Source organism: Propithecus coquereli, unplaced genomic scaffold (assembly GCF_000956105.1).
Source record: "Propithecus coquereli isolate 6110/MARCELLA unplaced genomic scaffold, Pcoq_1.0 Scaffold87, whole genome shotgun sequence".
NCBI lineage: Eukaryota > Metazoa > Chordata > Mammalia > Primates > Indriidae > Propithecus > Propithecus coquereli.
Genome location: NW_012154951.1, coordinates 4,640,302 through 4,666,562, shown reverse-complemented (window position 1 = coordinate 4,666,562; position 26,261 = coordinate 4,640,302). Strand labels below are relative to the sequence as shown.

Genomic DNA, 26,261 nt, shown 5'->3' with positions numbered 1-26,261 from the left:
GCCTCCCAGAGAGCTAGGATTACAGGCATGAGCCACCGCGCCTGGCCAATAATTGAAAAATTTTTAAAAAGAGGAAAAAAATCAAGAGTTTTTTTCTCATTAGTATAGTGGTGAGTAAAAATAGTAAAAAAAAAAAAATCAAGAGATTTGGTGCAAAACAACAAAATATTCTCTCTATATATTTTTTTCCCAGATATAGCTAGCTGATAAAATTACCTGAAGAGTACAATGCTTGTTTATTTTATTGTGTATATCTTCACAATCTGTTTTATATATATTGCCAAAAGAGACTGTGAAATATTTAGCCATACAAAATATGTGACCAGACTAGAGCATGTACAGAAGCCTTTTTTCTTTTAAAGCTAGTCAAAAAATTTAGCAGTGGGGGGTTGAATACCAACTTTAGTGACATTAATGTTAATAAGTTCTGATAACCTACTACCATTGGACCAGCCAAGGAAGACTTTTTGGTAATTATTTAACTCTATCCTAAAATGACAGACTACATTTATAGTGTGTGTTATTTACACTTCAATCAGTAATATTAGCAAATCTCCAAATGTCAGCCACTTTGGTTTGTTTCCCTTACACATTCTTTATTCATGATATGATAATGCTGGGTGGTCCTTTTTAAACAAAACATTATTTACAAAATGGAGGGTATTATTTGTTTTTAAAGCTTTTGTAAATAAAGGCTTCAGAAATGTTTTCTTAAAAAAGAATTTAGAAAATTTGCTTTTTTCATTCTCACATTTAATGAAATAACATTATTCAAGCTCTTCACATACACTTTGACATTAGTCTCTTTCTCTTCTTTCTTTCTTTTTTTTCTTTTTTCGAGACAGGGTCTCACTCTGTCACCCATGCTAGAGTACGGTAGCATCATCATAGCTCACAGCAACCTCAAACTCCTGGGCTCAAACAATCTTCCTACCTCAGCCTCCTGAGTAGCTGGGACTATAGGTGTGCACTATCATGCCTGGCTAAAGTTTCCTTTTTATTAGAACTTTTGAACCATATAATGTTGAATTTGTCCAATAATGTTTAACTTTTTAGAGCTGTACCCTGTGACTATAAAAAACTACTCTAAGATAGACATTCCAGCAGGAAAGATTACCCTTTTCGTTGAGAGTCTAAAAGTTTGTAGCCCTTAAACTCTCTGGTCCCATTGTAAGTGATTTTTAATAAAATGAGTTTTCTTAGAAACTCAACTATTGCAATACAGCAGAACAAATCATACTTAGTAGCTGATAGAATGTCCCCTGAATACGGCAAGATACAAAACTGCAAATATGGTTCGATCCAAAAATATGATGAAAATGTAGCAGTCTAGATAAAAAGAAAAAGAGGCAAAAAAAACACCAGAAGATAAACAATCATCTGTGAATTGTGGTTATTATGCATGTCATAGTTTTATTTTTCATACTTTTCTATATTTTTAAGTTTTCTATAACCAGTATGAATAACTTTTATGATAGGAAAAAAGAACAAGTTATAAAAATATATGGCTGAAGTTTACAAGATGCCGTTAGACCAGGCATCACAAACTCAGACACTTTCATGTAACATAAATGACAGAAGTGGACCGACTATAATCTGAGGTATAGTAAGGGCTGCAGCAAATTGAGGAAGTTTGCCTAATCCAAGCAGGGCAGCCAATTATTGTCATGTAGGAATGTGAGCCTGGTGTTATCAAATTCTCTGATCCTGGACATTTATGTAAAATTCACCCTGCCCTTTTTTCTTAAACAGTGAAAATCCAATAAAATCCATGTTCCAGTTTGCCTTCTTCCTCTGTGATCTCTAAGTTAGACAAGGTTCTTGTTCCTTCTGACCTGGTACTCAAACTTCTGGCTTTTACTGGCAAACTATAGATTTTAATTGCACTGTTCCTCTTTAATCTCACCAGTCTTTTTGTTATTTTGCTTCAACATTAGCAACTAGGTCAGTATTTCCCACGGTATATTTCATGGAACATGAGTCCTGTGAGATGCTTTGTGAAAACAAAGAGGGAGGGTTCCGTGGTTCAATGTGTTTGAGAAACACTACCTTATATTTCCCACCCAGAGATTCAGTGTCCATTGGTGCTTTCAAGCAGTGGGGACCGGCTTCATGGAAGACAATTTTTTTATGGACGGTGGAGAGTTGGGGGAGGTGGAGCTCAGGCCGTGGACTGGTACCTGGTCGCAGCCCAGGGGTTGGGGACCACAGCTCTAAAGTCTCTGAGAAGTCCTGCTGTAAACTTTGCTTAGTCTAGCCTTCTCCAAGCTCATTTGGCCACACAGAACCCTTTGGGGGCATAATTTCTGTCAAAACGTTACTGCTATGGAAGTGACGAACCATGGAACACAGTCTGGGTAACACAGATCTGGGTTATTTAGCCTTCTAGGTGGAGAAGATAATCTAAGCTACATGGACATCAGGTCTTTTTTTCTGGATGAGGAGATGCTTGGGGTGTTGCAAAAGAACGAGCAGAGACTGAGAGTGAGACGCCGAGCTGTGTATTCTGACAGGTCCACGTGCCAGAGTGACTGCCGGTATCGTCCTCAAAGTCAGACTTCCTGGATTCCAAGACCGGGAACCACTTCTTAGTGGCATGACCTTGGGCAAGTGACTTAACTTCACTGTGCTGCAGGTTCCTCGGTGTGAAATGGAGCTGTGCAAAAAATAGATGAATTGCATAAAATGCAGAAAGAATCCTGGCATATTGCAGGTGCTCAATAAGCCTCAGTTATTATCATGCTCACTTACTTGCTCACCACATTTGTGAGTGCATTGATAATAATAATGGCTCTATTGATATAATTATTCATTACATTTCAATAGCTAACATGTACTGAGTGCTTACCACATGTCAGGCACTGTACTAAATAGGTTAGCTCCTCACGACAGCTCTATGGGGTAGATATTAATATCGTTACCATTTTATTCATGAGAACGAGGTTTGGAAGGTTGACATGACTTGCACTAGATTAAAGAGCTAGCACTGGTAGAGCCAGAATAAAACCCAGCTGATCAGACTTGAAAGCCCACCTCGTAACTGCTACGTTCTGCTTCCTCCAAGGCCCAAGTCTTCGAACTTTAGAACGGGAAGATGCCTTGAAAATGAGCTAGAGGAATTCACCGGTACCTCCATCTTACTGATGCAGAAAGGCCCAAAGGGGTCAGATGACCCACCTGAGATCAAATAGACTGCTGCAGAACTGGAATTAAAGGAAAGGAAAGAGGGGAGGAAACAGGGCCAGGAGAGAGGGATCCAGAGGGGAGGAAGAAGGATGAGAACAAGACATCTGTATCGGCCACAAAGGGGATCAGAATATGCCACTCTAAATAAAATATGCCACTTTGGCATGAGGATTATTTTGAGCTGAAAGCAATTGAGAAATAGCAGATGCAGGATAAGCTGCCCGCCATCCTCCTTTCTATCTAAAACCAGGGCATGAGTCTCCTTTTGTGAAGGTGTCCCTCCTCTGCTCTCCGGTACCAGGAAGAGGAAACACCCCTTATCACTGGAGACAGCACTGACTCGAGCCTGCATAAACAAGCCTTGCTGACCTAAGCCTTGTCTTCCATTAGTTTCCCCCATATATTTACCTTCCCTAGAAGCCCAAACCCTTTTCCTTTGTCTTGTCACTTCTCCACAAATTCATCACTCTTTGTTAAAACAACATGTAAGTACTCAGGCCCACACACTTCTTTGGGTTTTCACTTCCTTTTCTATGAGACCCTCATGTGGACATAAAAATTAAAATATTAACATCAAGGCCGGGCGCGGTGGCTCACGCCTGTAATCCTAGCACTCTGGGAGGCCGAGGCGGGCGGATCGTTCTGAGCTCAGGAGTTCGAGACCAGCCTGAGCAAGAGTGAGACCCCGTCTCTACCAAAAATAGAAAGAAATTAATTGGACAGCTAAAAATATATACAGAAAAAATTAGCCGGGCATGGTGGCGCGTGCCTGTGGTCCCAGCTACTTGGGAGGCTGAGGCAGTAGGATTGCTTGAGCCCAGGAGTTTGAGGTTGCTGTGAGCTAGGCTGACGCCATGGCACTCGCCCCAGGCAAGAGAGTGAGACTCTGTCTCAAAAAAAAAAAAATTAAATTAAAATAAAATAAAATATTAACATCAAATAAAATTTGTATGCCTTTTATCTGTCATTTGTCAGTTTAATTTGCAGGGCCCTTATCACCGAACCTAAAAGGGTAGAGAGAAAAGTTTTGTCCTCCCCTATAGTCACACCCAGTTGGAAAAGCTTATTAGCTGTCCATGACAATGGTCAAGAAAGAAATTGGGTCCTCAAACCTAGAGCTCAGGTGCCAGCTTGAGTCTGGAGGGACATCTCCTGTCCTGATCATCTATACTGCCAGATGTGTCTTCTATCTTGGGAGCCATCAGACACTAACCTTCCCTCACCACTCACATCCTATGGACTCTCAAGTCCTACAGACCCTCTTTCAATAATGTCTCTCCAGCTTACCCACTTTTCTCCACCCTCTATCACCAGCCAGACAGGTCCCTCATTCTCTCTCCCATGGATGCCTATAACAGCCTTCAACTTGGTCTCCCTGATGCCAGCCTTGCCCGTTCCAATCTATCCTCCATGCTATAGCCAGAACATATCTGATCATGTCCTTCTGCTGCTTAAATATCCTTCCTTTGCTGCAAACTCCGGGCTTACCAAAGTCCTCGTTGCTTAGCTCCCATCTCATGCCTTCCAGCTATACCCCACAACTTGCACTTCCTCTCCCTTCTCCCAGCTTTGGCATCTGCTGTTTCCTCTGCCTGGAGTACTCTCTGTTCTCCCCACTAATTCCCATTTGTGCTTCAGGTCCTCCTCTAGAGACCCCTTCCTGACCTTCACCTCTGAGCTGGTCCCCTCCAAGGGTCCCCATAGCACCTTGTACTTACCCTCATCAAAGCACTCATCATTTTGCATTATAATTGCCTTTGCTCATCTGTCTCCCCTCAACAGAACAGAGCAACCTGAGTGCAGGGTGCGTCTTTGCACCCCCAATGCCTGCCACATAGTAGTTGGGCAAGAAATCATTCTTGAATGAATTAATGAATGAACAGGCAATTTATATTAATTTACGCCCTTGCATTTTAAATTGCCGTCACCCTGACTTCACTCAGCAATTACTGGTTTTATTAGATCGCATCAGTTGTGTGCTTTCAGGGTGAGCACCGGTTACATATCTAAGTCAAGATCACCCGCGTCCAACCTTCTTAGAATGTGCTATCCGCAACATTTGTACCAAATTTTATGTATAGCTGTTTGGCTCATGTTACATGGCTCCAGGGGAAAAAATCTTTCCATGGTCAAGTTCTGGGCTCCCAGCTCCTAGCTGAACTACGTGGTTGGTGGACACTGTCTGGTGCCAGGGAGAGGAGAAACCGGTTTGCTCACTGATGTGAGACGTATTCACGGAAAACTGACTCTGCAGCCAGGAAGACAAGGTGGGTGTTGTGTCTGTCCATCTGGGGCAGTTTTAACAAAGAAACCTGAAAACCAACCACTCTTGGCAGCTTCACCTGACAAAGCTGGATGCCCCAAAGCATGTCTAGACACCCTGGCCTCACATACTCTCATATCAGATACCATGGGCACAGGGAACGAGAATTTGGGTTACCAGATAAAAACACAGGACACCTGGTTAAATCTGAATTTCAGATAAACGACAAATACAGTTTTAGTACACCTCACATATTGCAATAGGACGTGCTTATATTAAAAAATTACTTGCTGTTTGTCTGAAATTCAAATTTAATTCAGCATCTTGTTTTTTTACTTTTTTGTTTTTTCTGTATGTGGCAATGCTAAACGAGGATGCAGGTTGGGAGTCTGAAAGAACATGCTTCAAATGTCACCTAAACTGATTAAAACAAAAGAGGAAAGAACAGGCAGGCATCAGCGGGCATCCCCACTGCAAGACTGCCCAGGGACCATGGACCGATCCCAGGGAGTGGGGAGAGGGATTCGAGCAGTCAAAAGGCTGTCTCCACTTACAGGACAAGACTGTGTCATTGGGGGCAGCAGGTAGAATGCCTGCCAGCCGCCGCAGCATGTTAGAGTCACCCGAGCACATCTAGATCTGTTAAAACAGAATCCCTAGGGCTGGAGCTGGGACAGAGGCTTCAGTATTTTTTTAAAGCTCCCTAGAAGATTCCATTGTGTAGCCAAGGTTGAGAACCACTGCTCTGGGGCCACTTTCCTCCCCTCCCACAAGTCACGTGCTAATCATCGTCCCCCTTTATGGAGCTGTAAGCTGTCATTCAACTAGCAAGTAGTTACAGGAGGCTCCAGTTAATGTGGTCTGGTGCCAGAGAGTTGGAGTCACAAGGCCCCACTTGGCCCATACTAGCTGGGGGTCTTTAAGCAAGAGGCCGCTCAGGGAGCCTCAGTCTCCAGTTTGCCAAAGAGAACCACTAACGTGGTACTACTGACGCCTGGCCAGCCAGCTCTGCAGAGCGGGTGGAGGTTGGGAGTTAGGCAAAGTACAAGAAGGTCACTTCAAAAGTCTGGTGAGCTCTAAATCGCTGTGGAAATGTCAATTATTAGCGTGCTGACAACCTGCTGGGCCCCGGGACAGATCTCAGACTTAGGATTCAGGAAGACTTAAATCGGAATGTGAATCTGCTTGTTAACAAGATCCCCAGGTGATACGTAGGAACACTCAAGCTTGAAAAGCACTTACGATACAAATTTGGGTTCAGTGGGCCTGAGTAGGGCCTGAGAACCTGCACTTCTAACAGGTTTTCATGCGGTGCAAGCTGTGCATCGTGGGCCACACACGACGGTTTGGAACAGTGGTTCTCAGCTCCGGCTGTCCACTAGGGTCACATAAGAGGCGACATCTGACCCTGTTCCAGGCTGATTGAATCAGAATCTGACGTGGCCCCAAGCATGAGCATTTTAGACATCTCCCCAGGTGCAGCTAGAACATGGAGAGCGGAGGCACACCTGTTTTCCAGACCCCTGGAAAACCTGGCTCAAAACCTTGGAAGCAAACGTACCTCCTTTCTTGCCCATGTTCCCTGTATCTAGCTACTGTGGGGTCCCATTGGTTGTTGCTTTATGACAGCTCTACAGCCACCTTCTTTTCCATTGCTGCTGCCGAGTCCCAAAATAGGTCCTGTCTGGGTAGCCCCAAGCCTAAACCAGGACCTGGGCAATGACCCCCGGCCCCCTGGCATTGGGAAATGCTTCACAGTTTCCTCACCCCTCCTGTCATTCGCCAGGGACTGTGCTAATCTTGCAGGAAGCATCTACTCATAGCAGCTCTCACGCTTATTACTATAAGTGACCTTCCACGGGCTTCGTCGCTCCTAAATCCCTTCCCAGTGCTTAACTGTCCAGGTACTGAGGTACACACGTGGCTCCCAGCCAGCCAGACTGAGACATGGGCTACGTCCACGTTTCTAATGTCCCGATCCTAAGTCTCCTGCCTGCACCTCCTCCTTCTAGGACTGCGACGTGGCAAGAACAGTCGCGTCCTCCACTGGGACTTCTAATTAGTATGCGGAAAGAGTCCTTTGTGATCCGCAGATGAAAGGCCACTCTCTGTGCGATGTCATTACAATGATTAGAGTTTCCTCATCTGTCAAATGGACTTTAATGAGGCTCTTTGTTCGCAGAGCTCCTGAGATGAAAAGGCTCGTGACGGGCAGGATGCTGACGTCCCTCTGATGGACACAGGCCCTGCTGTCAGCCACGTGGGCCCTGGCTGACCAGAGAGGAGCACAGCCCAGTGGGGGCAGAGCTGGGGCGAGGATGGAGAGAAGGAAGGAAGGGTTAGGGATTAAAAAAGAGGTTGTTTTCATTCCCAGGGTGGATAGATAAGATCCCAGCCTGAGGTCAGGAAGAAACCACGTGTCTCTATCCCACATCCAAAGAATCTGTTAAATCAAAGCTCAAATTAGTTATCACTCAGGTGATGCTGCTGTTTTTCAATCAGTGCCCTGTTTAGCCCTCCGGGTTCCAGATGCCTAGCTCGGGCAAGAGGCAGGGAGGGGCCGGGCAAGGGCACACAGCACCCCCACTTCACCCCAGACCATGCCTAGGGACCTGTTTTTACATTAGATTTTCTTACAAGATCTCATTTGAAGACAAGGTTTTGGTGGTACGAGTGTTTGCAAAACACAGTTTGGGGACAGGGATGAAAAAGGAAATGAAAAGGACTCTCCCAAGGACAGAACAGCATACTGATAAGAAACAAGCTTAGGGACAGATGACCTGGCTCTGAGCTGTGTGATCTTAGGCAAGTCGCTTCACATCTCTGTGCTGTTTCCTGGACAGCAAACCATGGATACTAGTAGTAGTTGCCTCCCAGGGCTGCTGCGAGGATTGCAAGAGCAATTTTACTTATAAAATTGGGGAGCTGTGCGTGGCGTGTGTGAGGGTTCTGATGTGCCCGCCATTGTCACCAGGAGCCCCTGTTTCCCTTGCCAAACTTGGGTGCGGTGCCTGCCACATCCGGACACTTCTTTACGGAATCTTCTCAATGACCCTCTGAACTAAAAATATATGTTGACCCATTGTACAGATAAGGACATGAAGGCTTGGAGAGGTGAGTGAAGAATCAGGTCTCCAAGCCCGGGGCTTCCTGCTGCAGCTCCCAAGACGAGAAGGAGGGGCCATTTCTCAGGCAGGTGCTGTCCCCCAGGTTGTCCCTTCTCGACACTCGGGCCTTCTCCACCACGTTCTGTCTATCGGGCATGTGGCCAGCGCAAGGGATGAGCTCATCTACCTCCCACACAGCAGGAGCAGAAGCCCTTGCAGTGACCTATGGGAACTGCTGACTGGTTCAGTGCCAAGGGGCCCTGGTAGCCAGGAACAAGTTCGAAGTTTCTCTAAGCCACGGCCGTTCACTCTAGGTTAATGTTGCTCCGAGGTGGTCTGTAGATCTTGTTTCAGAACTGCCAGGGGCTCTCAGTAACGTGCAGATTTCTTGGCCCCCAAAGTATTAAATTCCAATCTCTAGGGAAGAGGCTCAGCTATCTGAATATAACAAGCACCCAGGTGGTTCAGATGTTCCAGAGGTAGAGACCCCTGTGTTCAGGCCCTGCGCAGCATGGGGGAAGGATGGGCTTGTTCATCTGACCTTCTCCCCACATCTCTAGACCCAGGGCTGGACTGCTCTCCTAGAACCCTGTCCAGAGTAGTGAGACCTTTCCTGGGTGGGGCCCAAACTCACCTCACATTGCAAAATTCTGCCTGGTAGGAGCAGACGTTCAGTCCCCAGGAGGGTCCCCCTAGCCAAGCTGCCTGCTGCATCAGCCTGTCCTGGGTTCGGGTCTTCAAATCTCCCGTACGTAATTTTTTCTCTGTCTTCTCCTCCCTTTTGCAAGGCCCTCTTCTCCAATCCCTCCTACCCTGTCTCCTATAACTGCTCTTTTCTCACTGGAAAATGTAGGGGCTGCTCTTGTACTTCCCTGAGATCCTTTCTTGAAAAATATTTAAGGGGCCAGTAACAGCTGGTCCCTTTTCTAGATGTGGCAACCCCTCCCCCCAACACTCTTTCTCAAGAAGTGATGATGGAGGGTCCCAGGCGGGTACCGGAAGGAGATGTGTGCACCTAGGGGGGTTCAATGTCTGGGGAAGAACAGCCAGGGATCTCCAGGGACTAGACTGTGGCTCTCTTCCCCACAAGAGGGTATTGTGACCCAGGCAAAAAGGGGAACACTGAGGTGGGCATGAGAAAGTAATCCCAAAGAAAGTGTGAGAATACAAGATCCTAGAGGAGGGCGTGGTGGCGCATGCCTGTAGTCCCAGCTACCCCCAGAGGCTGAGAGGGGAGGATCTCTTTAGCTCAGGAGTTTAAGGCCAGCCTGGGCAACACAGTGAGACCCCATCTCAAAAAAAAAAAAAAAAAGATCTGAGAGGAATTTGTTGAGAGGTGTTTTATAAAAAGAAAAAAATGCAAAAGTGATTTTCCTCTAGTAATGTGTTGTATACATCCTGGCTTTGAGATGACACTAGGATGTAATCCAATTTAATACAGGCACAAGCCTGGGGGCTTCTCGAGGAATGAGCAGGAAGCAGTGGAATGGAGTAAGGGTCTGAGCCCCTTGGATCCACCTGGGGCTCAATGCAGGCCTATCACAAGCTGTGTGGCCTTGGGCAAGTTACTTGATCTCTCTGAGTCTCCATGTCCCCATTTGTAAAACCACATGGGTTTACGGTGAAGACCAAATGAAATCATGGATGTAGCATGCTTAGCATGGGTGAGTGGCCCATAACATATCCACGGGCTGTGACTCCCTGTCTTTCTGGGTAGCTCAAAACTCAAGGTACGAAGGAGTATAAGACTTCTAGATCTGCAGTGAGCTATGATGTCGCCACTGTACTCTAGCCTGGCAGCAAAGCAATACCCTGTCTCAAAAAAATAAAAGAAAATAAAAAATAAAGACTTCCAGATGACGTCATTAATTAAAAGACAATTGCAAGTTCCAGTCTCCAGGTAGGAAGAAGGACAAGAAGACGTTCAACTATGAACAATGATGATACATTAAATTCGTTATAAAAATACACAATAAATAAACTGCTCCCGCCTGGGCCTAGACGGTTTCCCAACCAGAAGCAGCTTCGATTCTGTTCAAACCCAGCCTCATGGGAGGCCCTGTGGGAGGCTGTCCTGCTCTCTACCTGCTAATCTGGAGGAAAGTTCAAAATTTCATCAACAATGCCAACCACATCAAACTTGACGCCGCCACCAAGATCTGGGCTGTGCAGTTGGGTGATCGTGGTCTCACTGAATCGTCACCACCCTCTGTAGTAGGTGCTGTGACTCCCTGTCTCCATTTTCAGATCCTGGCGCTTGGAGGCACCTTGCCCAGAGTCACAGAGCAGGTATGTGGCACAGCCAGGACTCAAACCCAAGCCTGCGTAGGGGTGGATGTCACGAGCACACAATCATACAACATGCCCAACACCAACAAAACGGTCAGAAGGAGAAACACGGCCAAGGAAAGCAAGAAGGAGAGGAGGAGAGGGTCTGGAACACTCTAAGAACTGTGTAATAAACAGCCACCTCTCAATCATCCACGCTGGCTCTGAAATCAGAACAGGCACCACCGGCAACCAGCAAGCGGCCGAGGAGACTTTGAGTCAGGTGCATGATGGTGGCTTAATCTCTCGCTGACATGCTGCTTTTTCACGTGATCCTTGTGATCTCTGGGACTCTCCAAAGAAGTCAAACGCTTTGCAATCGGATTAAAAGCAAAAGCAAAGCTTGCAGGCTGGGAGGAGGTGGAGCCGGCGAGGCCGGAGGATTAAAGTCAAACTCCTGACGGTGACAGCCTGTTTGTGCAGGGCAGTTTGTATGTGGCCCCGGCGGTGTGAGGGCTCGAAGGGTAATGTGCCTTCTCAGGTGGTGTCCCCGGGCATCAGACACACTCGAAGGGGCCTCTTGAGTGGGAAGATGCGAGGGACAGAGCAACTCTGAACGCAAGAGGTGACAGCACTGACCCTGCAGTGAGCCCAAGACTCAGACGGTCTGGACAGAAGGGGACAGAGTTGCCGGATGGACGCACAGGGGTTGAAAGGAGCCTGCAGGAACCGGAAGTGGAGACGGGAGCCAAGGACGGAGCCTCTCCTGGTTGACGCAGCCTGGGGGCTCGGGGCAAATCCGGCAGCCTCTCTCACCTCTCGGCACCCAGGGCCTGGTCCTCTAGGCCACACTGAACGAGAGGCCTTTTCCACTATTAGGTAGGAACCGGGAGAAAAACACAGCAACACAAAGTGTCCTGCAGTTCTAGAAACCAGAGAAGAAAGGAAGGGAGAGAGGAGGGGAGGGAAGAAGGAAGGAAAAAGGAAGGCCTTAAGTGCAGAAATAAAATCAATTAGCAGTTACTTTCTACAAAAAAAATGGCTCACGTTTTCTACAGCTTTCACTAGAAAGCATAGGCGGCCTCCACAGCCACAGGTTCCGTGTCCTCAGATTCAACCCACGGCAGATCCAAAATATTCAAAAAAAATTTTTTGAATGCAAATAAAAACCAAGAGAGTATAACAGCTATTTACATCACGTTAACACTGCATTAGGTGTGATAAGTAATCTAGAGATGCTTTCAAGTACACGGGAGAACGTGCATAGGTTATACCATTTTATGTCAGGAACTTGAGCAGGATTTTGGTATCCTCAGGAGTCCTGGAACCAATTCTGCTTTGCCTAAGCATTTGTGTAGGGCTCCTGAACTACAGTATAGAGGGGCAAGGGGACAGAGAAACTTAAAATTCAGGGCATTTGGTCACCCACAAAAGACTGCTGAATCCCAAAGCAGCCTAAGGACGGGTTGCTGTGGAGGGGAAGGAGTTAATGATGGTGTGAATCAATGCAAATTGTGTTTTAGGACAAAGCAAAGAAAGTTCTCCTTAATACGCTGGAAGATAAACTTAGAGAAGTCACACACACGTATCCAAAGCCCCCAGGGGGGTTGGTGCAAGAATACGACAGCAAAATATAGACCCATCATAATGACTTATCAGTGGATCCTGAGAATACCGTACACCCTGGGAAAGACTTCTTTTCCACAGAACAATCCTCAGAGCCACCATCGGAGACTGCAAACAACACACAGCTGCTGAACGAGCACTGGATTTGGAGTCAGGTAGCCCCAGGCACAAATTCTAAGTCGGCCTCACTCCCACCCCAATTTGACCTTGTGCAAGTGCTTTTACCTCTCTAAGGCTCCGTGTTCTCAACTGTAAAATAGAGTTCACAGAATTGTAAGGGAGGAAAGAGATTTGAATGTTTACTGAGCACCTGTTATGTGCCAAGCCCTGTGTAAGCAACGGGGACGTACAGTGAACAAAACACGGGTCTGCCTTCGTGGAGCTCATGACCGAGAGGGCAAGATGAACAACCAGCACGCACACAAACGAAGGCAGAGGACGTCGGACGGTGATGAGAAGGGGTGAGGGAGGCCAGGGAGGCTGCCGTTTTATTTAGGGCGATCAGGAAAAGCTCCTGATAAGAAGACATGAAGCAGTGAGCCTGCAACTATCTGGGGGAAGAGGGTTCCCAGCAGAAGAAACAGCAGGAACAGAGGTCCTCAGGCAGGAACCCGTTTGTCAAGGTCAAGTAACAAGGGGACGAGTGTAGCTGGATTCAGGGAGCAAGGAGGAGTGCAGAGGTGTAAATAGAGGAGGCAGGAAAGAAGACCTGGTTTTTACCCTGAGTGAGGTGGAAAGCCCAGGGAAGAATATGCTTGGCTTCTGTTTTGAAAAGATTGCTTTGTCTGGGGCAAGGGCCCCAAAAGGGAGACCAGTTAGAGGCTACTGAGATAATCCAGGGGAGAGATGAAGGTTGCTTGAATGAGACAGGGGTGGAAATACTGAGATGAGAATGGGATGGAAATATGTCTTGAAGGTAGGAGCAGTAGGATTTGTTGGAGGGTCAGCTGTGGGTACAAGAGACAAGAGTCAAGGATGATGTCAGTGTATCTTGTCCGAGCACCTGGAAGGGTGAAGTTGTCACTCACTGAAATGAGAAAAACCACAGAAGGGGTAGGTATGCAGAGAAGAAGTCAGGAGTCCAGTGTTGGGAATGCTAAGTTTGAGAAGTCTAATGCATGTCCAAGTGGAGGTGTTGAGTTAACAGTCAGACATATGTACCTGGAGTTTAGGGAGAAGCTTTTAAACCCATGGGTTTGGATGTGCTCACCTGGAGTAGGATAGAGGGGAAGAGAAGAGTTCAAGGACTCCGGGTTTGGAGGTCAGGCAGATGAGGAGAAGCAAAGGAGACCAGGAGTGCCCAGTGGGACAGGAGCAAACACCAGGTCCCCAAGGGGGCTGTGCTAAGGGCTGGTGAGTTTTGTCCATAAAGGGTCACATAGTAAATATTTTTGCTTTATGGACCATGTAGTCTCTGTTGCCAACTCTCAACTCTGCCATATAGGACAAAAACAGACAGACAATATGGAAGCAAATGGATATGGCTGTGTGTCAATAAAGCTTTATTGGATTTCGCCTGCAAGCTGTAGTTTGCCAAACTCTAATGGATGCAAATGTCTCCTCACGAGCCCTGCAGTGTGGAGAGAGAGCAGTAGACGTGGTGCTCTGGAAACCGAGTGGATGAAGTGTTGCAAGGAGGAGTGATACATGGTGTCAAATTCTGCTGACAGTTTGAATCAGATGAAGAAAAAGAATCAGCCATTTGCCTATGGGAACACAGAGATCATCGATGGCCTCAACAAGGGCATTTTCACTGGAGTGGTTAAGGGCAAAGGCCCAATCAGACTGGGCTCAAAAGAGCATGGGCATGAACAGCTGTTTTGAAGAGATGTGGTTCTTGTCAAAAAGAAAGTGTTCAGTAAATGGTAATCCCTTTTCTGCAATGGATCAATGATACAGCTGTTACTATTTTTTTTTTTTTTTTTGAGACAGGGTCTTGCTCTGTTGCCCAGGCTAGAGTGCAGTGGCATCATCATAGCTCACTGCAACCTCAGACTCCTGAGCTCAAGTGATCCTCCTGCCTCAGTCTCCCAAGTAGCTGGGACTACAGTCACATGTCACCATGCCCAGCTAATTTTTCTGTGTTTTGTAGAAATGGGGTTTCACTCTTGCTTAGGCTGGTCTCAAATTCCTGGCCTTATGGGATCCTCCCATGTTGGCCTCCCAAAGTGCTAGGATTATGGGTGTGAGCCACTGCATGGCCCAGCTGTTACTATCTTACAGGACTGCAGAGTTTACGAGACATGTGTGCAGTGTTGGGACTCATTCAGTGATGGCACCTGAGCATTTTCATTTTCATATGTTTCACATAACTCATGTTATTTGGATTTGCAAGAAAAACAGAAACTTGGGGTCTGGAGTTAAGTTAGAAGCCATGAAAATATGGTTTGAATGCGATGGTGTGGTCCCCAGGCACCATTCAGACAGGCCACTGTATTGCAGACCCCAGACAAGGGGTGCCTGCCATTTATTTAGACTCTGCCCCATGATGAAAAAGACTTGAGGCAGAGGCCTGCATCAGAGAGACTAAGTCCACACTTGGTCAAAATGTCCCATTCTGAACTCAGCAGCCTGCACAGTCCTGCTGTCTACATGGCCAAGTGAACTTTTCATTAACTGGGGTGAGTTATTGGCAGGAGGGTCCATCCAGTGAAAAAGCCTAAATTTATGCCATACTTTGTTTCCCAGGGAGCCAAAACTATTTCATATAAATTACCTCATTGATCTCCAAAGCCCTTGTGTGAGATTTAGAATTATTATTTCTTTTTCATCTTGACACCAGTCTATAGGAGGGCAATAAATATTACATTCTGCTGTTTATGATGCAGGACCACGGGCCATGTCAGTGAACTTCAAATTGCAGCTCTCGCCTCTGAGAGGAGCCCTGAGTGGGGAGATGAGTAGGAGAGGTCTGGCGTAACAGGCTGCCCTGGGCAGGTGTCCTGGGCCCACCCACCCTCAGCTCCTGTTTGCTTGTCGGATGATGTTTTTGTGTCTCATGACCCTGCTTCCTTCCGCATGCCCCCCCGCCAATTAGACAGAGAAGGGACCCCATCCTCAGAATAGTCACTCTGTTGGCTGACCTGAGGCCTGTGTCTATGTCTGGCGTAACACGACGAGCTGGACCAACCCCGTGCCTCTCTTGGGAAAGAGCTCCTCCCACCGCCACCGCATCAGACACCAGATGACAGACACGCAGAGGGCCCCGTCACATTGATGGTGCAACCTGCGAGCGAAGATCCGTGAATCTCTGGATGCAAGAGGACTCTGGCACTATCTAGGATGCAGATGCCCTACAGCTCTGCTTTCTGGGGGTCTGCACCCTATTGCACTCCTGCTCTTAGCTTTTCACGAGATTCTGACCCTATTATCACTACCCACATAGCCCTGAGACAAGCTCTCTTTCATTGTGAGGGAGCTCCAGGCTCCGGGGGAAGGGGTCCTTGTTCCTTGTGACCATGATGCCCACCCCAGCCCTGACAAAGCTAGCTCACAGTGGCCTGGGCTTGGGAATCCCAAGTAGCGAACTACACAAGCAGCCCATTGCTCTTGAAGTTCTGTCTGCTTAGAAAAAACAGCATTTGGAGGGGACAGATGGGAGTGCTCCAGCAAGGTGGGTGTCGTGGTGAGCAGCAGCCAGGAGCCCTTTCTCCTTTGTTTTAATTCTCCCCAAAGGTCTGCACTATTCTAGGCCATTTCTATTGTGTAGACCCAGAGACCCACCCTGCCCTGGCTCATCATTTGTTCATTTATTCAAGATTCACTGGGTACCTACTAGGAGCCCAGTGCCCTAGATTGCAGGAATAAATAGGACAGACCCACCCAGGCTTGGTGGCTCACACCTGTAATTCCAGCACTTTGGGAGGCTGAGGTGGGAGGATCGCTTGAGGTCAGGAGTTCGAGCCTAGCCTAAGCGAGAGTGAGATCCCATCTCTACTAAAAATAGAAAAGAAAAAAAAAGATAGAAGGGCAACCAAAAATAGAAAAAATTAGCCGGGCATGGTGGTGCATGCCTATAGTCCCAGCTACTGGGGAGGCTGAGGCAGGAGGATCGCTTGAGCCCAGGAGTTTGAGGTTGCTGTGAGCTAGGCCCTCCAGGGTCACAGTCTAGAAGGAGAAATGGACGATTAAACAAGCAAGTACATTATGATGTTCTGCAACCTAAGACAGGAAATTGTGGGTGGAGGGAACCATGGAGTGGGCAAAGCAAATTCCTGTCTTAAGGAAGTCATGGGGGCCTCCTGGAGAAAGCGGCACCTAAGCTGAGGCTGAAGGGGGAAGAAGGCTGAAGGAGCAGGTAGCAGGCCATTGGAGGTAGAGCAAACCACAGGAGCAAGCAAAGGCCAGGCCAGGCGGAGGTCCCTGGGCAATCAGACTGAGTCGAGACACCCTGCAGGGCACAGAGATGCCCCAGTGGGAGACGGCCTGAGACATATTCCCAGGTTCCCTCTAACTCACAGACACCTTGATTCTAAGTGGAGCCCAGAATCCAGTCTGGGTCCTCCTCAGAGTAGATCTAAGTTTCCATCCTGAGCCCAGGGAATCTTTGGTCAGGAATCAAGGCAAGACCAGGGACCCCGAGAGTCCCTCAGAAGAGGGATAATGACACATTTTCCTAAGAGTCTTCCCTCCACCAAGTTCCCCAATGTATCTCTGGGGAACACACATCTTGCCAGCCCAGAATGGGGGACACAAGATCTGGACGTTATGTGTTGCAAGATGTGTGTGGGAGGGGAGTTCAGCTTCTATTCTGCGCTGCCTTAGGCATAGCCCCACATGCTCCTGACTCCTCCCTGTCACGGTGCTAAGAGTGAAACAGGCTGGGTCTGTGTTATAAAGGTCTGAAGTTCAGACCGTAGGCTAGTGAGGGGAAGATGGCCCAGGAACCATCCTAGGCCACAGGACACGGAATTCAACCTGTGCCCAATAGATAAGTGCTCACAGCACGCCAGGAAGGTGCTGTCATTATTATCCCCCTTTGGGAGATGAGGAAAACAAGACTCAGAGAGGTCAAGTAACCTGTCCAAAGTCACCCAGCTAGGAAGTGAGGAAGTTGAGATGTGGATTCTTCTACTCTGCCCCTAGAAGTCAAGGGTTAGGGGTCAGGAACTGCATCTCTCCAAGTCCCTCTGGGTAGCCCATATCTCAGCACAGCTGGGCCTCCTGACACCATCCCAGGTAAGTGGGTTCTAGGGATGGCCTGCATAGTAAACAGCGCTTGACTGCTGCCTCCACAGTTCCATCTTTGTGCAGCTGAGGCTCTGGAACAAGACTTACTTAACAGCTTGAATTGCAAGTGTTTGTTGAATGAAGTAGTGACTGAACGAGAGTTTTCTGGAGGCTTATCTTCCTTCACTGTCCGCCTTCTTCCTGTGGTTCCTCCCTCCAAGCACCGTATCTCCCAGAACACTTCCCGCCTCAACAGAAGTTCTCCATTTCCACTTTCTGTCCACCTTCGCCACCCAGTTCTTTTCCTTGCCAGCTTCTCCCCCGGTTCCCAGCCTGGCTATCCTCTGGGTTAAAGTTGCGGCTCTGCCACGCACTGGTTCTGAGACTTTGTGCAGTTTCTTAACCTCTCTCAGCCTCCACTTTCTGATCTGCTATAAAGGAGCTGATAGCCCTAACCTCTTAGAGCAGTGGATCAAATAGAATAATGTAGAACTTCACTTAATAGCACAACAGTGCCCAGCTCATAGTAGGTGCTCAAAGGGTGTTTGTTCCCTTCCTCTCTCCCTTTCAAGCACAAACCTTTGGATCTCCCTTCTATCCTCCTTCTATTCAAGTATAATTCCTTGTCTAAGGATACCCTGAAGGCACATGATTCTTTGCTCTTGGCTGAGAACCAATTCTAAGCCACCACACAGAGTTGCAAAACCATAAAACAATTAGCAATAACTCTGCTGTCAAACAATTAATTACCAGGGAGTGTAAATGTGTGCTCGAGGTTCCAACTTACAGACCAATAAGAGAGTTTAGAAGCCTGCCGTTCTTTGAAGTTTTCCTGGAAATCCCAGCGGCTGGGAAGCACGGCTGGAGGCCACTTCTACCTGGAGGCAAAGTCATCAGGAAGTGGCCAACAGGACTTGGGTCTGAAAAAGTTGAGACTGAATTTCTTTTTTTTTCTATAAGACTGAATTTCCGTGACTGACATCTGAAGCTTCTCTTCAGGTTCAATTCAAATATCTAGTGTTGGGGAAATCCAAAGTAGAGAGCCTTTGATGAATCATCTTAATCAAAGCATTGGCTCAGATACTCTGAAGGATCTCAGAAACAGCAGGGTTAAGGGTTCTTCCAATATTTCTGGTTTCTCATCAGGATAAAAGCTTCCTGGACAGTTGGAGAGGCAAGTACTTGTAAGCAGGTAAATGGAAATCTGCAGAGATTAAGAGCCCACCTCTTGTATTATCCTGGGTGGAGCTAGAGCCCATCCTTTGAAGTGAAGTATCATAAGAATGGAAAAACAAGCACCGCATGTACTCACCATCAATTTGGTACTAACTGATCAACACTTAGGTGCTCACAGGGAAGTAATACTCATCGGGTGCTGGGCAGGTGGGAGGTGGGTGGGGGGGTGGTTAAACTCACATAATGGGTGCGGAGTGCACTGTATGGGGGATGGGCACGCTTGGAGTTCTTGCTTGGGTGATGCAAGGGCATGATATGTAACCAAAATGTTTGTATCCCCATAGTATTCTGAAATTTAAAAAAAAAAGAGCCCAGTAAAATATCAGGATGGTCTTGAGGAATGGAAGTCAGGACTTCTGGTTTTCAATCTTTGACCCAAGGCACATGACCACACTAGAAGTCAACAAGTGTGAATTCTTAGAACCGTCTGAAGAGGTTTACTGACTAGTTGGATGGCAAGGCCTTCTTCCCTCATTTCTTTGCCAGCTAAGATTTTTTTGAATCAGCAGTGGAAATATTGGAAGAACCCTTAACCCTGCTGTTTCTGAGATCCTTCGGAGTATCTGAGCCAATGCTTTGATTAAGATGATTCATCAAAGGCTCTCTACTTTGGATTTCCCCAACACTAGATATTTGAATTGAACCTGAAGAGAAGTTGAGATGTTTGGGAGGTTAAGAGAGGACTTAAGATGTCTTGGTTCCACTCGATGTCTCTTGAGGGTCAACTCTTGGAATTATAAAGCAAATATATTTGTATTTTGTAATATATTATTCTTACGTAATTTCTCCAGATTTCCAAACTTTAAGCAAAAGGGTAGGAGATAAGTTTAATGGCTTCTATTTACTATAACTCAGTAATACAAAGTTTAACTAGAAAGTAATCAAGGTGAATTTTAGAATAAACACTCCAACACTTTCATAACAGAACCAGCAACGGCTTCAGAGTGGTTACCGGCAGAGAATACGTTCCAGTCGGGAAAGTGTTGCTCTAGCTCAAAATACGTTCCGCGACTCCTCTTCCAAGGTTCCCTTCAAGGCCGATCGATGCACAAGACTTAAGTTAAAATCTACTTTTGACTCCAAATAGCGTTCCATGACTTGTCTACTCTATATTAGTCCCCAGATTTGACCAGGAATGTTTTGTGTCTATTTCTAAAAATCAAATCTACCTTAAAAAGATTAAGATTTGCCAACCCCAAAGATGTACTGAAATAAAAAATGCACTGTAGGCTGTGAAGGTCATTGTCAAGAACAGTTGCTAAGGTGTGAACAATGGAAACGTCGTTTGATAGTGAAGCTTTCCAGGGTGGTGACTCTGACGACCACATGCCTCATGTGTGTGCACTAAGTCACAAAATGCCAGAAGTAGCAGAGGCCGTGAAGACAGGGTGCACACTAAGGGGACAGGGTCCTGAGAGTGACAACCTCCTTAGACTCACTCTCCTCATCCGCATCCTGACCACATTTTCTAATATACATTTAAACTCCCTTCCCCACCTCACCCCATCCATGGCTTTGTTAAAAGTATCAATCCTTTTATTTATTTATTTATTTTGAGACAGGGTCTTGCTCTCTCACTCCGTTTCCCTGGGTAGGGTACAGTGGTGTCATCATATCTCACTGCACCCTCAATCTCCTGGGCTCAGACAATCCTCCTGCCTCAGCCTCCCAAATAGCTGGGATTACAGGTGTGCACAACCGTGCCTAGCTAATTTTTCTGTTTTTTGTAGAGATGGGGTCTTGCTCTTGCCCAGGCTGGTCTGGAACTCCCGACCTAAAGTGATCCTCTCACCTCAGCTTTCCAAAGTGCTGGGATTACAGGCGTGAGTCACCGTGGGAGGCCATGAATGTGGTTCTCAACAATGATAACAGAAGCTGAAAGAGAAAACCAACTTGCAGGTTTCTGTTAGATTTAGTGCCTTGCACATCCTGGTAAGATGATCAATAATGCTGATGAAATGAACTGGACTTGATATGCAATACTAAGAAATTTATCTTAACTATGAAATGTATTGTCACCATTATCAGTGTTAGCATTCACCGCCAGCTCCGCCATTCGGCATTGCAGACTGTGGTGGGAATTACAAATATCATGCTGCTAAACCACCATAGATAGGTGTCTTGTGAATTTTTTTCACTTAAACTATTACTGGTATTGATTTGCCTGAACAAGGGGCTGTTATCAAGAACTGTAAAGTACTCTGCTCAGTAGATAACCATGAAAATCCAATCCCTGCCCAATCGCAGAGGGAAGAGATGGGAAATGTGTTTTGCTAGAGGCTTGTGGAAGTCACTTGCAGGAATAATTTGGGGCAAACCTTAGGAAGAGCTAAACTGATCCAAAACAAAATTGTCAGCCTCAGTGACAATGAATTGGCCATCCTGGACGTATTTGAGTAGAGGTAGGATGCCCCCTTTTGGGAGATGTTGTCTATAGAGAGGCTTCTGCAATAAGCTACAGAGCACCGTGCCCCATCAGAGGTAGAGTTTCTAGGATTCTGTGACATGGATTGCAAGATGAGTGTCTTCGTATTGCGGAGGTCACCACATTCCTTGACTAAATCATTATCCTCCTATTTTATGTTCTGATAGAGCAAATTTTCCTTAATCCCTCTCATCGCAAGGAGTCTTTCTGATTAGCCAAGGGAGGTACTGACTTCTTACCCATTTCCAACTCAATCAGAACCGTTTTTGCCTTCCTGGCAAGATTCCTGGACAGCAAAGGGCATCGCTAGGGAAGGGAAGTGGCATCTCAGCAAATCTTCACAAATACTCTGATAAGCAAAAATTCAGGTCTGCATTTTGGAAATGAGGAAACTGGGGTCCTGGGAGGTGAGGTTACTTGCTCAAGGTCTCACAGCGAGCAAAAGCTAGGTGGGCATTCCTATCTGGGTCAGCATGGCCCCAGAGCACGTGTTCTTTCTGTTATACCGGAGTGTATCCTGTGTACAAGTGCATGTAAACACTGCACTGAGCCACCCAAGCCCGATATTGCTATTTTACTTTGCACCGATGCATCATTGCTCTTCATAATACAATTCAACAATAACAACTCAAGGTTACCCAGTGGTAGCCGTGTGCCAAGCGTGGTTCTGGGAGCTTACCATAATAAACTCACGGTGCCCTGCGCAGTGGGTACTGTTATTATCCCCATTTTTTAGGTAAAGAAACTGAGGCATAGGGAGTTTGAGTGACTTGTACAAGTCACACAGCTTGTAAGTGGTAAAACCGGGGCTTGAACCCAGACTTACTGTCATCGGTACCCGTCCCACCTTACCTGCTGAGCATACATATTGTCTCTGCCCGACCTGAGGGTGAAGAGTCACTTTACAATCCTGTGAACCATCCATAGATGTTAGCATAGTGCCACGTACACAGCAGGAATTTAATAACTATTGTATTAATTGGTAACTACAGGGGGGGAGGAGGTGGTTGTCAGGGTGAGGAAATGACTAATTACTAAGTGGGCAGTTACTATGTGAGCAGTTAGCCAGGAGGGCCTGGCGAACTGTCAGAGATCAGAGATGTCTCAGGCACATTCAAAAGCAAGTGCAAGGTCAACGCCTTTGGAGCAAGAGCTGTGGTTATCCAAGTGCAGTGTTGCCATCTGGTTTCAGAAAGGGAGGCCGAGGGCAGGAATGAGGGAAGAGCACCCGAGCAAGCCTACCGGATCTGAGACACTGGCCCTGCCTGTTTGCTTTGATGCCTTTGAAGGGCTGAATCACCTCCTCTGTCTCGTCAAGCATTCCTTCAACAGATATTTACCGAGAGATAATTCCATGCTGGGCACTGGGAATAAGCAAAGGCCCAAATGCAGCCCCTGCCCTCATGCAGCTTACATTCCGGTGAGGAGCATCAGAGGAGTAATGAGTACTTTATAATACATTAGGTGGGGCTAACTGCCATGAAGATAAACAAAACCAGAGCTAGAGTGCTGGGATGAGGGGCTCGGGTGGGGAGGCGTATTTTAAATAGAGAGGTGTATTTTAAATAGGGAGGTGTATTTTAAATATCAGAAATGGCCTCTCTGATAAGGAGATCTTTGAGTAGAACCTGAATGAAATGAGAGGACAAGCCATGCTAATTTCTGGAGGAAGAGTGTTCAGGCAGCCGTGCAAAGGCCCTGAGGCTAGTTCAAACAAGAGCAAGAGCAAAGAGGTCTGTGAGTCTGCAGCATGAGCACCATTTATTCTGCTGAGATCAAATCAGAGTCATGAGGAATTTGAAAGTCCCTTTGTGGCTCTCCAAACTTGGGGCAGACCCAGCCAGTTTTTCCATCTTGTGGAAAATACATCTACGTGATTAAGAACAGCTTGTGTTTATATAGCACTTTGTAGTCTTGAAGTGCTTCTACATATACAATCTCCTGGGTCCTCACAATCTGGTGAGGTAACACTGTGCCCCCTTAACACATTAAAAAAAACTGAGGTGAATAGAAGTTAAGGGATTTGCTCAAGGTCACATGGGTGCATGGTCACACAGGTAACTGCCTAAGGTCACATAAGCCAAGAACAGACTTGCTTGCATGTCCAAATCCAGTACTCATGCCTGCATCATCTTCCCTCTTCAAAGCCTAGTTCATCTTCTCTCTACTCACTGCCACCATCCTCTGGGCCTAGAGCCTGCTGGGGTCCCCTGCACCCTCCACAGATGCCTCTTGATGTTGTTGCCAAAGACTGTCTCAAAGGGAGCCAAGGGGACTTCCCAGAAGAAATGAAGTGGCAAGAGCGATCGAAATATGTCCCAGACTGGCTGGGCATGGTGGTTCACTCCTATAATCCTAGCACTCTTGGAGGCCAAGGTGGGAGGATCCATTGAGGTCAGGAGTTTGAGACCAGCCTCAGCAAGAGCAAGACCCCATCTCTATTAAAAATAGACAAAATTAGCCGGGCATGGTGGCTCATGCCTGTAGTCCCAGCTACTCGGGAGGCTGAGGAGGGAGGATCACTTGAGCCCAGGAGTTTGAGGTTGCTGTGAGCTAGGCTGATGCCACAGCACTCTAGCCCGGGCAACAGAGTGAGACTCTGCCTCAGAAAAAAAAAACAAAAAAAACAGAGTATGTCCCAGACTAAGCAGGGTGTTGAGTCATCCTATGGATAGAAATTCCAAGATTCAAAGAGGAAAGTGACCCGCCCAAGTTCTCAGAATGAACAGAGATCTCAACAGTTTATGCCCAGTTCTTCTGTTCATCTCACCTGGAAGAGAATATTTGTGTAGGTACACACATACACGCTCACATACACGCTCACACACATGCTCACACTCACACACACAGAGTCATGCATTGCTTAATGATAGGGATACGTTCTGATAAATGCATCATCAGGTGATTTTGTCATTGTGCAAACACCACAGAGGGTGCTTACACAAACCTAGACGGGACAGCCTAGTACACCCCTAGGCTATATGCTACAGCTGATCATCCTAGTCTACAAACCCGTACAGCATGTGACTGTACCATGTGTTGTAGGCGGTTGTAACACAGTGGCAAGTATTTGTGTATTTAAACATATGTAAACATAGAAAGAGTACAGTAAAAATATGGTATTATAATTTTATAGGACTACTGTTGTATAGATTGTCTGTCATTGACTGAAACATTGTAATGTGATGCATGACTATATATATTTTACTCACTGAAAAAAATCATAATATATATTTTTCACTTACTGGAATATACATATGTAATAATTTTTTCACTTACTTGAAAAGGCATGAAGCAAAGTAATTAAGGATTTAAGAACTTGGGCATGTGTCTGAGGATCCGCCACTGAAGCCCTGGATGGTGTGCTAAGCCCATAGTGCTCCCCACTGAGACTCATGCTACAGTCGCGTCCTGCTACCTGTGTCCCCCAACGCATCTCTGTTCATCAGGAACGTGGCCGACGACTCCAGGTCTGATGATTGATGGGCGAATGTGGCTGCTATGGTCCTATAGTTGACGCGCATGTTCCACTTGATTTCTACACTCACCATCCAAGAGGATTTGCTTATGTTCCATTTGAGGACATTTGTGAATCTGAAGATGCTTTACATAATTTCAACAGAGAATGGATTTGTGGACATCAAATGGAAATGCAGTTTACACAGGGGGATTGGAAGACACCAAACCAGATGAAAGCCAAGGAAGGGAGGAATGTGTACAGCTCTTCACACTGTGATGACTGTGATAGATATAGACGTTCTAGAAGCTGAAGTTACAAAAGAAGGAGATCAAGAAGTCAGTCTTTTGATTACAACTACAGAATGTCTTATGGTCCCAGAAATAGACTGACTGGAAGACCACGGAGTAGCAGAAATCTTTCTGACAATGACAGATCCAAATACTGAAATCGATCTTTTTCAAGATCCAAATACAGTTCAAGATCATGGTCCGAGTCCCAGCCCAAAAAGCGAACGCTAACTCATGTTCTGGGTCTGCATCCCACACCAAAACTAGAGACATCTCTAAAAGAGATTCCAAAACACATTGTAAGTCTGCCTCAAGATATGAAAAGGAAGTAAGGAAAAAGAATCACCTAGATCGAAATCTTAGTCAAAATCACAGTTGAGGTCTAGGTCTAGGTCAACGTCTAGATAAAGGTCTTGCACTAGTCCTAAGTCCAGTGGCCACTGATAGTATAAACCATGATAATTTTTAGGCAATTATTATATCATTCATTTACTCATAGTTTGGTTTACTTAAATGATCAGGAATACAATGTTGCCATGGTGCTTTAAAAACACTTGCTATTAATATTAATAGTTTCCCCCGTACCTGGCAATGGTTACAATTAAAATGTTATGTTGTTGAGAAGCTACTCTTAAGAGTCTAGTTTAATGTTATGGACAGCTACCAATTTGTGGTGTCTGCATATTTTTCTAAAGATTCTCTTTTCTTTCTTTCTTTTTTTTCTGGGACAGGGTCTCGCTCTGTCACCTGGGCTAGAGTGCAGTGGCATCAACATAGTTCACTACAACCTCAAATTCCTGGGCTCAAGCTTAACCTCCTGAGTAGCTGGAACTACAGGTATGCGCCACCACAGCCAGCTAATTTTTCTATGTTTTGTGGAGATGGGGGTCTCACTCTTGCTCAGGCTGATCTTGAACTCCTGGCCTCAAGCGGTCCTCCTGCCTCAGCCTCCCAAAGTGCTAGGATTAAAGACATGAGCCATTGCTCATGGCCAAGATTCTCATTTTTTATGCTTAAAGTATTTGGTAAAAAGATGTTGGTTGACCATAATTTGCAACATTGTCTTATTAAAAAATCAACTTTCATAATCATATTGGGTAGAACTGTTAACCTAGAAATATAGCTTGCTAATAAGACAGAATATACAAAAATGAAATTGTAGTCACAGTACAACACTGACTGCTCAGACAGTTTTAGGTTCAGGGTGGACATTTATGTGTTGTCAAGATATCTA

General features: G+C 46.2%; 1 pseudogene; it reads left to right on the top strand.

Moving 5' to 3' along the window:
- LOC105826243 overlaps nucleotides 1–25,471 on the top strand; it is a 27,872-nt pseudogene extending 2,401 nt beyond the window's left edge.
- Nucleotides 25,472–26,261: the final 790 nt, after the last annotated feature.